The sequence below is a fragment of the Petromyzon marinus genome, unplaced genomic scaffold (genome assembly GCF_048934315.1).
Source record: "Petromyzon marinus isolate PM22_M1 ecotype Great Lakes invasive population unplaced genomic scaffold, UKy_Petmar_22M1.pri1.0 PM_G_Scaffold_34, whole genome shotgun sequence".
Lineage (NCBI taxonomy): Eukaryota > Metazoa > Chordata > Hyperoartia > Petromyzontiformes > Petromyzontidae > Petromyzon > Petromyzon marinus.
In genome coordinates, this window is record NW_027422917.1 from 953,933 (window position 1) to 966,422 (window position 12,490).

The 12,490-nt window shown below is 45.4% G+C and overlaps 1 long non-coding RNA gene across 1 annotated transcript; it reads left to right on the forward strand.

The window, feature by feature from the left end:
- The first annotated feature begins 7,935 nt into the window (after positions 1–7,935).
- On the forward strand, positions 7,936–12,268 carry LOC142915732 (uncharacterized). The gene is made up of 3 exons (XR_012936073.1): positions 7,936–8,175; positions 8,627–8,786; positions 10,030–12,268. It is a non-coding gene; the product is annotated as an uncharacterized LOC142915732 (long non-coding RNA).
- The last annotated feature ends 222 nt before the right edge of the window (positions 12,269–12,490 follow it).

Below are 12,490 nucleotides of genomic sequence, written 5' to 3' on the forward strand. Positions count from 1 at the left end.
TCTCTGTGAGTCTGTGGATCTTTATGCAAGTCTGTGGGTCTCTGTGTGATGAGTCTGTGGGTCTTTATGCAAGTCTGTGGGTCTCTGTGTGATGAGTCTGTGGGTCTCTGTGTGAGTCTGTGGGTCTCTGTGTGATTAGTCTATGCGTCTCTGTGTGATGAGTCTGTGGGTCTCTATGAGTCTGTGGGTCTCTGTGTGAGTCTGTGCGTCTCTGTGTGATGAATCTGTGGGTCTCTGTGAGTCTGTGGGTCTCTATGTGAGTCTATCGGTGAATCCACCCCACCTGTTTGTGAAGCCAACCCCGGATCATGACGGGCGCGTTGGGGTTCCGCCGGATGGAATGCGAGCGTTTGCCGAAGTTCTGGAGCTTCCTGGAGCCCTTGGCGTTCTGCGTCACACGCGTAACGTTCCGTCACCACCACCACACGATCGCACAAGCACGTGCAGTCCTCTTGCCGATCCACTGCCGGATGAGGGCTTCCCCAATGAGCCCCCCCCCCTCGCTGTGTTCTAGCCGCCCGGCGCTGCGCTCGTCGTTGCGAGAGTCACTCCTCTGCCCTCCGCTGTTGCCGTCGGGCTGCTGCCTCCAACTGCCCAGTAGTCTCAGAGCGCACCTAGCCCGGCACCGCCCGGTAGCGTCCTTAACGAGCCTCCTCCGCAGACGCCAATCTTCACGCCGCTGGCAACACAAGGGCCCGTCCCTTCTTACGCGCGTCCCTTGCGTCCGTTCAGCCCCCCTTCTCTATCCAACAAATCGTAAGATGCCTGGGCCGGTTTGCGGTGGCCGGACACGCGGGCTACGTGACTCCAGCCAGCTTGCTCCTCGCACAATCCAGCCTGATTAAACTGTGATGGATCGTAGGTGGGGGGGGGGGCGGGGAGCCAGCCTGAATGTTTGCGCAACCGGCGCAACCGGCGCAACCGGCGCTCGGGGACAAAGAGGGTCCCCATTGTCACAAGCGTAGAGAAGAGGAGGGGGGCGCGACCGTGGCGCGACAAGCCCCAAAGCGTCGTGCGGAGACGGGCACGGCAGGTCCCGCGCGCGCGGCGTCACGCGACCTGGTGAAAAGATAACGCCGCTCTAACGGCCTAGAGAACCGCCGGGGAGCTTCTGCTGCCAAAGCGGAGGCGGTGTGCGAGAGGCACGCCGCCCAGGTGTGGCAACTCGTCAGCCCTCTACGCGAGCGCAGCCTCGACTCGCGCAGAGCGCAGTGGGGGTCGGAGTGTCTGATGGGGCGCAGCGTAGAGGCAAACGGTGGGGGGGGGGGGGGTTGTTCGTTTCACACGCAATAAACTTTCGCAACCAATATTATTGTTGATAATCAAGGTTTTTGGGTCCGATCGCGTAAGTATAAATGTGTCGTAACCCTCCACCACCCGACAGCCAATTAGTAAGGGATCTATCACGTAAACAAACGCTAATTAGTTACTTATATAGTGTGGTGTATAGTGTAGTGTATAGTGTAGTGTATACTACTTCAGCCCACCGGTGTGTTGGAGAGTAAATCCACAACATTTACAATTTGAGTATGACGCTTCGCTGGTAATTACATCAACCATCAGCATTGGGTAATTTGACAGAATAGTGAAGCAATCCACCTGCTTCCGGTCTCAAATAGAACAGCAGCAGGACGACGTCATCACCCCCCCACCCCCACCGCCTCCGAGTGGCATGCTCCAGGTTCGGCAGATGAGTTAAACGACTCTCAGAGTGAGCGTCAATTACCAGATTATCAGCACACACAGAGTGGTCGACCGCGAGGGAGCCATCCCTCAACCTCACCCAGAGATCAATCGCCTGATACACACACACAGCTGTACCTACGACAGATTCCCCGTAAAGCCTTCACTGACTCTACGGGGAATCTGTCTAGTCAGCGAGTAGCACCTAAGAAGGCCGGCACTGTGGCACACGAGGGGGGTGGGTGGTCAGCGCCATGCCCGACCGCCTTTGTCTTCCCAGTGACGATGTTTACACACCGCACCAGGTACTTATTTGAGGCTGAGTCGACCTAGGGGAGGCCCAGGACCGGTTCTGATAATCGTCAGTGGTGTTGGCCGTGAGCGGGAATCTAACCCGGGTTGCCAAGTTCGTAGCGCAGCGCGCTAACCGCTACACTACCGCTCCCCACACACACGCACACACACACGTGCACACATACGCACACGTACGTACAAACACGCACACGTACACACACGCGCATGCAGACGTACACACACACGCACGCACGCACCTTAGGCACGGGGCTGGGGGGGGCGCCCCCCCCGTCGTGCTCTCCCCCTGCCGAGTGGCCGGACATTGCGCGGTGGCGGCGGCGGTGGCGGCGGTGGTAGCGGTGGCAGAGCTCCCGCTGGAAACGCTGACCGGGCGCGCCGGCGCCGCGTCACACACCACCAGCAGCTCCTCCTCCCCTCCTCCGTTGCCTCCGCCCAGCTGATGCTGCTGCTGATGATGGTGTTGGTGCTGCTGCTGATGTTGCTGATGATGTTGTTGCTGTTGCGGCGGCTGCTGTTGTTGTTGCGGTGGTTGCGACGATTCGGAAATCCTGGGGGAGACGTTGGTTCTGCCACTGCCGACAGTTGTGTTTGAGATAATTTAATATTTCTCTGATGTTCTTTTAGTCTTACGCTAATGTTACGTCCCGTCTGCCCAATGTAGCAGCTGCCACATGAACAATTAATCTGATATACACCTTCTGTTGATAGTTTAGGTAATGCATCTTTAGTGCAAGATACTAGTTTTTGAATTTTGCGAACTGTACCAAATCTTACTGTAATGTTTTGCTTTTGCAAAACACGGGCTAATTTGTCAGTTACTCCTGAGATATATGGAATTTTTATTGTTTTAACAATCTGGTCGCTTTCAGCAGTATTGCTTTGCGATCGTGATTTGGCATTCAGTGCTCTGTTAATTTGAGCATTATTGTAGCCATTCTGTCGTAGTGCGTCTTTAACATGTTTAATCTCTCTCACTAGACTCTCACCATCTGACACTGTTTTAGCCCGATGTATGAGCGTCTTGATAAGAGAGGATTTCTGAGCTGGATGATGATGTGATTCTGCATTCAGATAGGCATCAGTGTGCGTTTGCTTTCTGTAAACGCTGTGTGTTATTTTACCATTTAGGCCATGTCCAAGCAAAATATATAGGAATGGGAGTGTGTTATTCACCTCAATTTCCATGGTGAACTGGATGGCCGGGTTTTGTGCATTGAGATGATTTAGAAAATCATTAAGTGTATCTTTACCATGTGGCCAGACAACCAAAGTGTCATCCAAATACCTAAACCAAAAGGATGGTTTTAATGTGCTCGAGGCAAGTGCTCTTATTTCAAAGTTTTCCATGTACAAATTTGCTATAGCAGGGGATAAAGGAGAACCCATTGCTGCTCCTTCCTTTTGTTTAAAGAAATCTCCTCTCCATAAGAAGTAAGTGTTATTTAAACAATGGCCAGCAAGTTTCGGAATATCTTTTGGTAAACCGGTATTCTTTACTAGTGTATCAAGTAATTTAAGCGATTCGTCCACTGGAACCTTAGTGATTAGAGAAATCACATCAAAACTTACCAGAATATCATCAGGAGTAAGTTTAATATCTTTAATCACATTCACAAGATGTTCTGAATTTTTTATAAATGAAGATGTCTTACATCAGCGTAAGACTAAAAGAACATCAGAGAAATATTAAATTATCTCAAACACAACTCTCGGCAGTGGCAGAACATGCTTGTCAACAAGGACACTCAATTGATTTTGACAATGTTGCAGTGGTGTGTAAAACTAATTATTACTGGCAAAGACTAATTAGAGAATCCATTGAAATTGAGAGGAACAAGAATAACTTTAATCGCTCTGACAGCTACCGGCTTAGTGCGGCCTGGAAGCGTATTATTAAATAATACACATTACATTTTGATTTAAAGAATTACTAATCTACAACTCATTACTAATCATAACCAATGACTGATTACTAATCGATTATATAATTACAATACCCCCCCCCCTCCGCCTCTAATCACTGCACCTGATATGAGTTAAGTGATGATGTCACCCTGCTGCTCTATATAAAACTGGGAGCAAGCGAGGGCTTTACCATTCTGGCGAATTGCCCGATGACGCTGGATGTATTTACCAGCGAAACGTCGTACTCAAACTGTAAATGTGGATTAACTCTTCAACACACCGGTGGGCTGAAGTAGTGAATTATTTGTCTTTTATCAACGTGACACTTTTTTTGCTGATTGGCCGTGTCGGGTGGTGGAGGGTTACGACACATTTTTAAATAAACGCGATCTAACCCAAAAACCTTTATTATGAATAATATTGGTCGCGAAAGCCTACGTGTTAAACTGACTAACCTCTATGGGGAGGATACTTTTCTTAAAACCAGAAAATTGGAGAAGCTTCGCATTAAGCGGATGAAATTGATATCTTCACTGGCGTTCCTCAAAAGGTGCAGAGATTCAAAGGTAATACCAAACGCAGTTAAAATAACACATCACATAAAGTCTTCTAAAGCTAACCAAATACTACACAAAGCTAGCGAATTATTATTAATAGAGAGAATACAGCACAATAGGAGTGAATTATCTTACATTTCGGAATCGCTAAAGCAGTTACACTTAGATATAAGCAATAGTGTATCTATGCATTATTGGAATATAATCGATAACATAACACAACAATCGGCTGATAATGTGTTTAAACTAACAAAAACTAACCAAATTAATACATTTTCTAGACTACATAATAAACAAATCCCTACTGAAAACCAAAAATTTAAAAACAAAACTGTACTGAACTTGACCAACACTGTATTAACCGGTGACATGGTCTCTATCCTTTCTAAAGGCCTTAACTTTGCCGTTACCCCACGCACAATTCCAGTGGATGAGATAATTGCTGAGGTAGAATCAGCAGTTAGACTCCTTCCACATAATGAGGCAGAGATGACTAGACATGAGGTTGCTAAAATAATTGAGAATAGCAAAGTTCCAAAAGTAAATATTAGCTCTAACGAGGCAAAAGCCTTAAGAGAGCTGCGTGTAAATAAGGATATCCAAATCCTAGCAGCTGATAAAGGCCGCACTACTGTAGTGATGTCACGAGCCGATTATGATAATAAAATTAGAAATTTACTAGAGGAAAGTACCTACATTAAAATTAAACGAGATCCAACTAATACTTTAGAACGTAAGACCACTGCAATAATTGCAAATTCATTAATCCCTAAAAAGGAGCAATACCTAATTAAGCCAAGGGCCTCAAAACCACCTAGACTCTATGGGCTACCAAAGATTCATAAAATCGGCATCCCATTACGACCCATAGTCAGTACAATTGGCTCTGCCACATATCAATTAGCAAAATATATAACCAAACAAATACAGCCCTACATCGGTAAGACATCTTCATTCATAAAAAATTCAGAACATCTTGTGAATGTGATTAAAGATATTAAACTTACTCCTGATGATATTCTGGTAAGTTTTGATGTGATTTCTCTATTCACTAAGGTTCCAGTGGACGAATCGCTTAAATTACTTGATACACTAGTAAAGAATACCGGTTTACCAAAAGATATTCCGAAACTTGCTGGCCATTGTTTAAATAACACTTACTTCTTATGGAGAGGAGATTTCTTTAAACAAAAGGAAGGAGCAGCAATGGGTTCTCCTTTATCCCCTGCTATAGCAAATTTGTACATGGAAAACTTTGAAATAAGAGCACTTGCCTCGAGCACATTAAAACCATCCTTTTGGTTTAGGTATGTGGATGACACTTTGGTTGTCTGGCCACATGGTAAAGATACACTGAATGATTTTCTAAATCATCTCAATGCACAAAACCCGGCCATCCAGTTCACCATGGAAATGGAGGTGAATAACACACTCCCATTCCTAGATATTTTGCTTGGACATGGCCTAAACGGTAAAATAACACACAGCGTTTACAGAAAGCAAACGCACACTGATGCCTATCTGAATGCAGAATCACATCATCATCCAGCTCAGAAATCCTCTCTTATCAAGACGCTCATACATCGGGCTAAAACAGTGTCAGATGGTGAGAGTCTAGTGAGAGAGATTAAACACGTTAAAGACGCACTACGACAGAATGGCTACAATAATGCTCAAATTAACAGAGCACTGAATGCCAAATCACGATCGCAAAGCAATACTGCTGAAAGCGACCAGATTGTTAAAACAATAAAAATTCCATATATCTCAGGAGTAACTGACAAATTAGCCCGTGTTTTGCAAAAGCAAAACATTACAGTAAGATTTGGTACAGTACACAAAATTAAAAAAACTAGTATCTTGCACTAAAGACGCATTACCTAAACTATCAACAGAAGGTGTATATCAGATTAATTGTTCATGTGGCAGCTGCTACATTGGGCAGACGGGACGTAACATCAGCGTAAGACTAAAAGAACATCAGAGAAATATTAAATTATCTCAAACACAACTGTCGGCAGTGGCAGAACATGCTTGTCAACAAGGACACTCAATTGATTTTGACAATGTTGCAGTGGTGTGTAAAACTAATTATTACTGGCAAAGACTAATTAGAGAATCCATTGAAATTGAGAGGAACAAGAATAACTTTAATCGCTCTGACAGCTACCGGCTTAGTGCGGCCTGGAAGCGTATTATTGAATAATACACATTACATTTTTATTTAAAGAATTACTAATCTACAACTCATTACTAATCATAACCAATGACTGATTACTAATCGATTATATAATTACAATACCCCCCCCTCCGCCTTTAATCACTGCACCTGATATGAGTTAAGTGATGATGTCACCCTGCTGCTCTATATAAAACCGGGAGCAAGCGAGGGCTTTACCATTCTGGCGAATTGCCCGATGACGCTGGATGTATTTACCAGCGAAACGTCGTGCTCAAACTGTGAATGTGGATTAACTCAACACACCGGTGGGCTGAAGTAGTGAATTATTTGTCTTTTGTCAACGTGACACTTTTTTGCTGATTGGCCGTGTCGGGTGGTGGAGGGTTACGACACATTTATAAATAAACGCGATCTAACCCAAAAACCTTTATTATGGTTAATCACACTGTGTGTGTGTACACCATGTTAACCATACTCTGTGTACACTATGTTAATCACACTGTGTGTGTGTACACCATGTTAATCACACTGTGTGTGTACACCATGTTAATCACACTGTGTGTGTACACCTTTTTTAATCACACAGTGTGTGTACACCTATATTAATCACACTGTGTGTACACTATGTTAATCACACTGTGTGTGTACACCATGTTAATCACACTGTGTGTACACCATGTTAATCACACTGTGTGTGTATGTACACCATGTTAATCACGCTGTGTGTGTACACTATGTTAATCACACTCTGTGTACACCATGTTAATCACACTGTGTGTGTACACCCATGTTAACCACACTGTGTGTGTGTACACCATGTTAATCACACTGTGTGTGTACACCATGTTAATCACACTGTGTGTGTGTATGTACACTTATGTTAATCACACTGTGTGTGTACATTTATGTTAACCAAATGCCAACGTTGGCTCAACGTTGCATGTTTACTGGGTTTGAATTGAAATGTTGTGTTCTCGATGGAGTAATTTCTGCCCCTCTAAATTTTTCAACGCTTTTACCGAACTTAATTCCCCTGTTTGTCGTGGTCAAATTCTTGTAATAAAAATGTAGTCTACTACATTTAATACAGGCTATGACAATGCATAGCCTGTATTAAAATCGGCGTCAATTAATCAATTCATTGCCTCCTTTCCAGCTTATAAAAATAAGATTTATGGACGGCATCTTTAAAAAAATTTGTGCGGGTGGGAAAAACGCCGCGGTCCCTAAACTGCGGAATCGTCTTGCGCGGCGAGCAGGCGCCGCGTGTCTTAGGCGCGCCTGCCCCGTGCGCGTGTTAACGAGTTACGGACAGCATCTCACACACACACAAAAAAATAAGTAGCACGTTGAAGATTAATTTATAAAGTAATCGATCAATTAAGAGGCTCTTTTAAAGCAATTTACAATTTTTTTGTATGGACGAATGATTTAATTTAATGTTTTTTTGGCTAGGTCAATGAAACGCCGCGGTCTCTAAAGTGTGGAATCGCCTCGCCGGGGAAGCAGGCGCCACGTCCTTCTCTCACGGCGGTGAGTTATAAACTATTTCATTATTGTTGTTATTATTATTGTTATTATTGTTAATCTTTAAAGCTTGTGATCAAAACGTCGTCCACTTCCCGTTGCCCACTCGACTTCTTCTTCTTTACCTTTTCGCTCACTTTAAAATAAGAAAGCATTGTTTAAGAATAAAACGTTGTTGTTGTTATTGTGTGTAAGGCGTTTCCAGGGTAGTCCTCGACTTACGACAGAGTTGCGTTACAGCGACCAACACCGTAACTCGGAAATATCGTCCTTAGCCTAGCCGGGAGTCTTACAGAATGGTGATAATTTAGCAAAAACAGAGATAATTTACAGTAGTGCAGTATAAACTATATACCGCATGTATTTATTACAATACTGTATTGCACAGTGAAATGTTAGCCCCAACAGTCTGTTAAGGCTAAACGGAGGGTTTTTGTCTTTGTTTGTGTGTATGCAGACCACGTATTCCTGAGTTTCCGTCCATCCGTGGTGGCGGCTGCAAGCATAGCATTGGCCCGTATAGAAGTAAAGCTGCCCTCTGCGTGGACTCTGTACATGCAACACTTCACTGGCCTTGCCTGGGAGATGATCCTGCCATGCGCGGAGCAGCTGATTTGGTGATTTGCACGACAAACAACACAAAGCTCTCCTAAGTGACCGTTTAAGAGACCTATTAAGGCTGAGTTGTGGCTCACGAGGCAGCAACGTGCTCTTTTCTCTCCACAATTTTTGTTTACAAACCAATACCAGTTACCCGTTAAAGCCGAATTTACCCAAGGGAAATTGAATACAGGTTATGCATCGCTGCCCAAACCATCACTGCTGCCCAAACCATCACTGCTTTAAGATTAACTGTTAGTCACAGGAAGGTGAAAGTGTCTCCCAGATCAAATGAGCAATGTCGGTGGGACCAAGGTATTCGTGTCGATTCAACATTCACACGGTGGAGGCCAGTATCTCCAGAGGACAAATACTGTTGTCAAGTTGGCATGACGAGAGACTACTAAAAAAACCAACGAGTATGCCATTGTGCAACAGATGGCAAATATTTTAAACAATATCCATGACGACTAAATGAAGCTGATATGTGGATTCCTGTGCGTGCGAATTTCACGTCCTAGTCCATCACGGATGCCCTGAGACTCGGTGAGGGGCCCCAGCATTACCCATGGTGCCTTGTGACTCATTGGTAGATGGGCCCTTATGGTTGAGGTTTCTCATCAACTTGCTGAATTAAATAAGCAGATGAAGACATTCTTACGGTGCTGTTGCTGGCTTCTTAGCATTTTGGGCCTGTGCTTAGCGACCGTTATTTAAACTTAACAACATTAAGTTGTACACTCTTAATTTTTAGAGATTGGGAAGTATGCTTTTCAGATTTTGCCCCAGGGTTGTTTCCACTTATGCTATATTGAGGACAAACTACTACAAACGACAGTACTATGCAGTGGTGTTAATTACTGCAGTACATCCCATGTGTTTTTATTGATGTCAAATTCTTATATTGCTGTCAAGGGCACGGTGTGATATTGGGTTCAAGGATTACAAGATGGCTTGAACCTAACATGATTAGACACACAGGCATGGACCTGTGTGTGTCAAGATGGGCTTGAACCTAATATGATTAGACGCACAGGCATGGACCTGTGTGTGTCAAGATGGGCTTGAACCTAACATGATTAGACCCACAGGCATGGACCTGTGTGCGTCAAGATGGGCTTGAACCTAACATGATTAGACCCACAGGCATGGACCTGTGTGTGTCAAGATGGGCTTGTACCTAACATGATGAGACCCACAGGCATGGACCTGTGTGTCTGTACTAACTCTACGTCCTCCCCCTGTGTTCGAACTCTTCAGTAAATACAACTTCAACAGGAAGCAGGTCATGGAGCTTCAGGAAAATCCTGCTGTCCACTCTGAGCAGCCCTCCCACTCAGCCTCAGCCATACCACGTGTGCCTCGTCACCAGTCAACTCAACAGCAGCAGCAGCAGCAGCAGCCACAGCCACTACAGCAGCCACAGCAACAGCAGCAGCAGCAACAGCAGCAGCCACAGCAGCAGCAACAGCAGCAACAGCAGCAACAGCAGCAGCAGCAACAGTAGCAACAACAGCAACAACAGCAGCAGCAACAACAGCAACAACAGCAGCAGTAACAGCAGCAGCAACAGCAACAGCAGCAACAGCAGCAGCAGCCACAGCAACAACAGCAGCAACAGCAACAACAGCAGCAGCAGCCACAGCAGCAGCAGCAGCCACAGCAGCAGCAACAGCAGCAACAAATGATGCAGCAGCAGCCACAGCAGCAGCAGGAGGAGCAGAAGCACTGAGTGCCCACGCCGTGCCCCCCACGCCGTGCCCCCCACGCCGTGCCCCCCACGCCGTGCCCCCCACGCCGTGCCCCCCCCCACGCTGCCTCGTGCCGGCCAAGCATCTGGTGCCCAAGTCGGTGCAGACGCCACCTGTGGAGGTGGGTCAGGAGATGGAGTCGTCGTCGCCGCCGCTGCTGCTGCCGTTCAGCAAAGAGACACTTGGCAACATTTGGGATGACCACGATTTGGCCGCGCAAGCCGCGTGTCAGCAGGAACCTGGCCATCGAGCCGCACAACAGATAGATCAGCAGGCTGTGCGGTGATTGCTGTTGCGTTTTCGGCAGGGCACCGATTTCAGGAATGCAGAACACGGAGCGAGTTGTCGGTCAAAGCTGCTCAGCTCGTCAGAGCTTTGGTCGGCAAGCTGTGGGGGGGTGGGGGGTGTTCAAGGAGGCTGTAGATTCATACTCTTTGGTTCTATTGGGTAAAGTCACGTAGGTAAAAAATAAAATAATAAAATTCTCACGACGTTTCGGCCACAACACAAGCGGCCTTCATCAGGTGAAGGGACGAGACTGTCTGGAGGACAGCGCTGGAGTGAGCTGTAGATTACCGGCAACGAAAGCGTCGCAGAATCTTCGCGATGGTTGCAAATTTCAATTAATGAGGCGTCGTGCCGCACGCAATCCCGTGAATATCGCAAACCGACTTCCGCTGGTCAAGAGGCCAGCCGAACGCCGACAAATAGTGGGTCGGCCTGCAGTTAAAAGCCACGCTGTTCAGGCCCAGCTCCACTCTGGCCATTTTATGTTTGGCCATGAATTCAAATGGCCAGAGAGACATAGTAAGAAAATGTCTTCAAGCCTAAGTGAGCATTGGTTGATGCTTATTTTCACGGGAGTTTCTCAGCCAATTAAGGTATTTTTTAAGGACACGTCTGTGAAGCGATCGTTGCCGTTCCACAAAGCGGCACTTACTGCGTCAATCCCGGAGGAATAATTGGTCGCGAAAGCCTACGTGTTAAACTGGAATAATTGTAGAATCTACCTCTTGTGTGGGAATTGAACTGGCGACTATCTGGTTATAGGTTGGACACTTTTATCACTGCGCTACACTGAACAACATTACCAAATACGCTGAACATAATGTGCCACCTGTTTAGCCGTTAAAATAATTGAGAAACAAAAATAACCATGCGTGGAATTTGTACCAATCTCATGTCTCTGTTTTGGGGCATAGTGTTAGCCCAAAGCCACCCAGACACTTCCATTAAACAGTGAGAACTGTCTGCTACTTGTTTTTATATATTGCGTCCTTATCACTTATGCACCTCTCAGAAAGAACGTGTATTAATGAAATTACGTGTAATTGTAGGGATGGCAAAGTCAGTTTCGAAGTTTTCTGCATCGACATGTGAAAGATGCTGCTACGGACAGGTGTAATGCTGTAATTTCATTGTGGATAATTATGTACACTTTAAATGGGCACAATTAATTCTGTGTGTGACTGGGTGACAGCATTTAGATTCAGAATTATCTCTTGCATGTGAGACAAGGGAATCATTCATTGTTTTAGACTATTAATTTAGAAGAAATTATGTTACTGATAAAACTGTCTTCCTGCTCAAACGATCATGGCATGATATTCGTATTTGTGGTCCTGATCCAGTGTTGGTAATTCCTTTAATATCACCAACAAAGAGTATTTAAACCTGTAATTGACGAAAAAATCCGATCATAACAGCGCAGGTTGTAAAATCATGTTTTACTTGCAAATAAACATGAACGGTTTCTTTATAAGCAGTGCATTGTGGTTCTCTTACCTTTGGTCACTGTCAAAATAAATCTGAGCAAATCTGACCGACTGTCAGGTAGCACCAATACAGAGATGGGTAACTCTAGGCCCATGTAGTCATTGATCAGACTCATCATGTGTGGTATCATCACCAATACAGAGATGGGTAACTCTAGGCCCATGTAGTCATTGATCAGACTCATCAGTGGTATC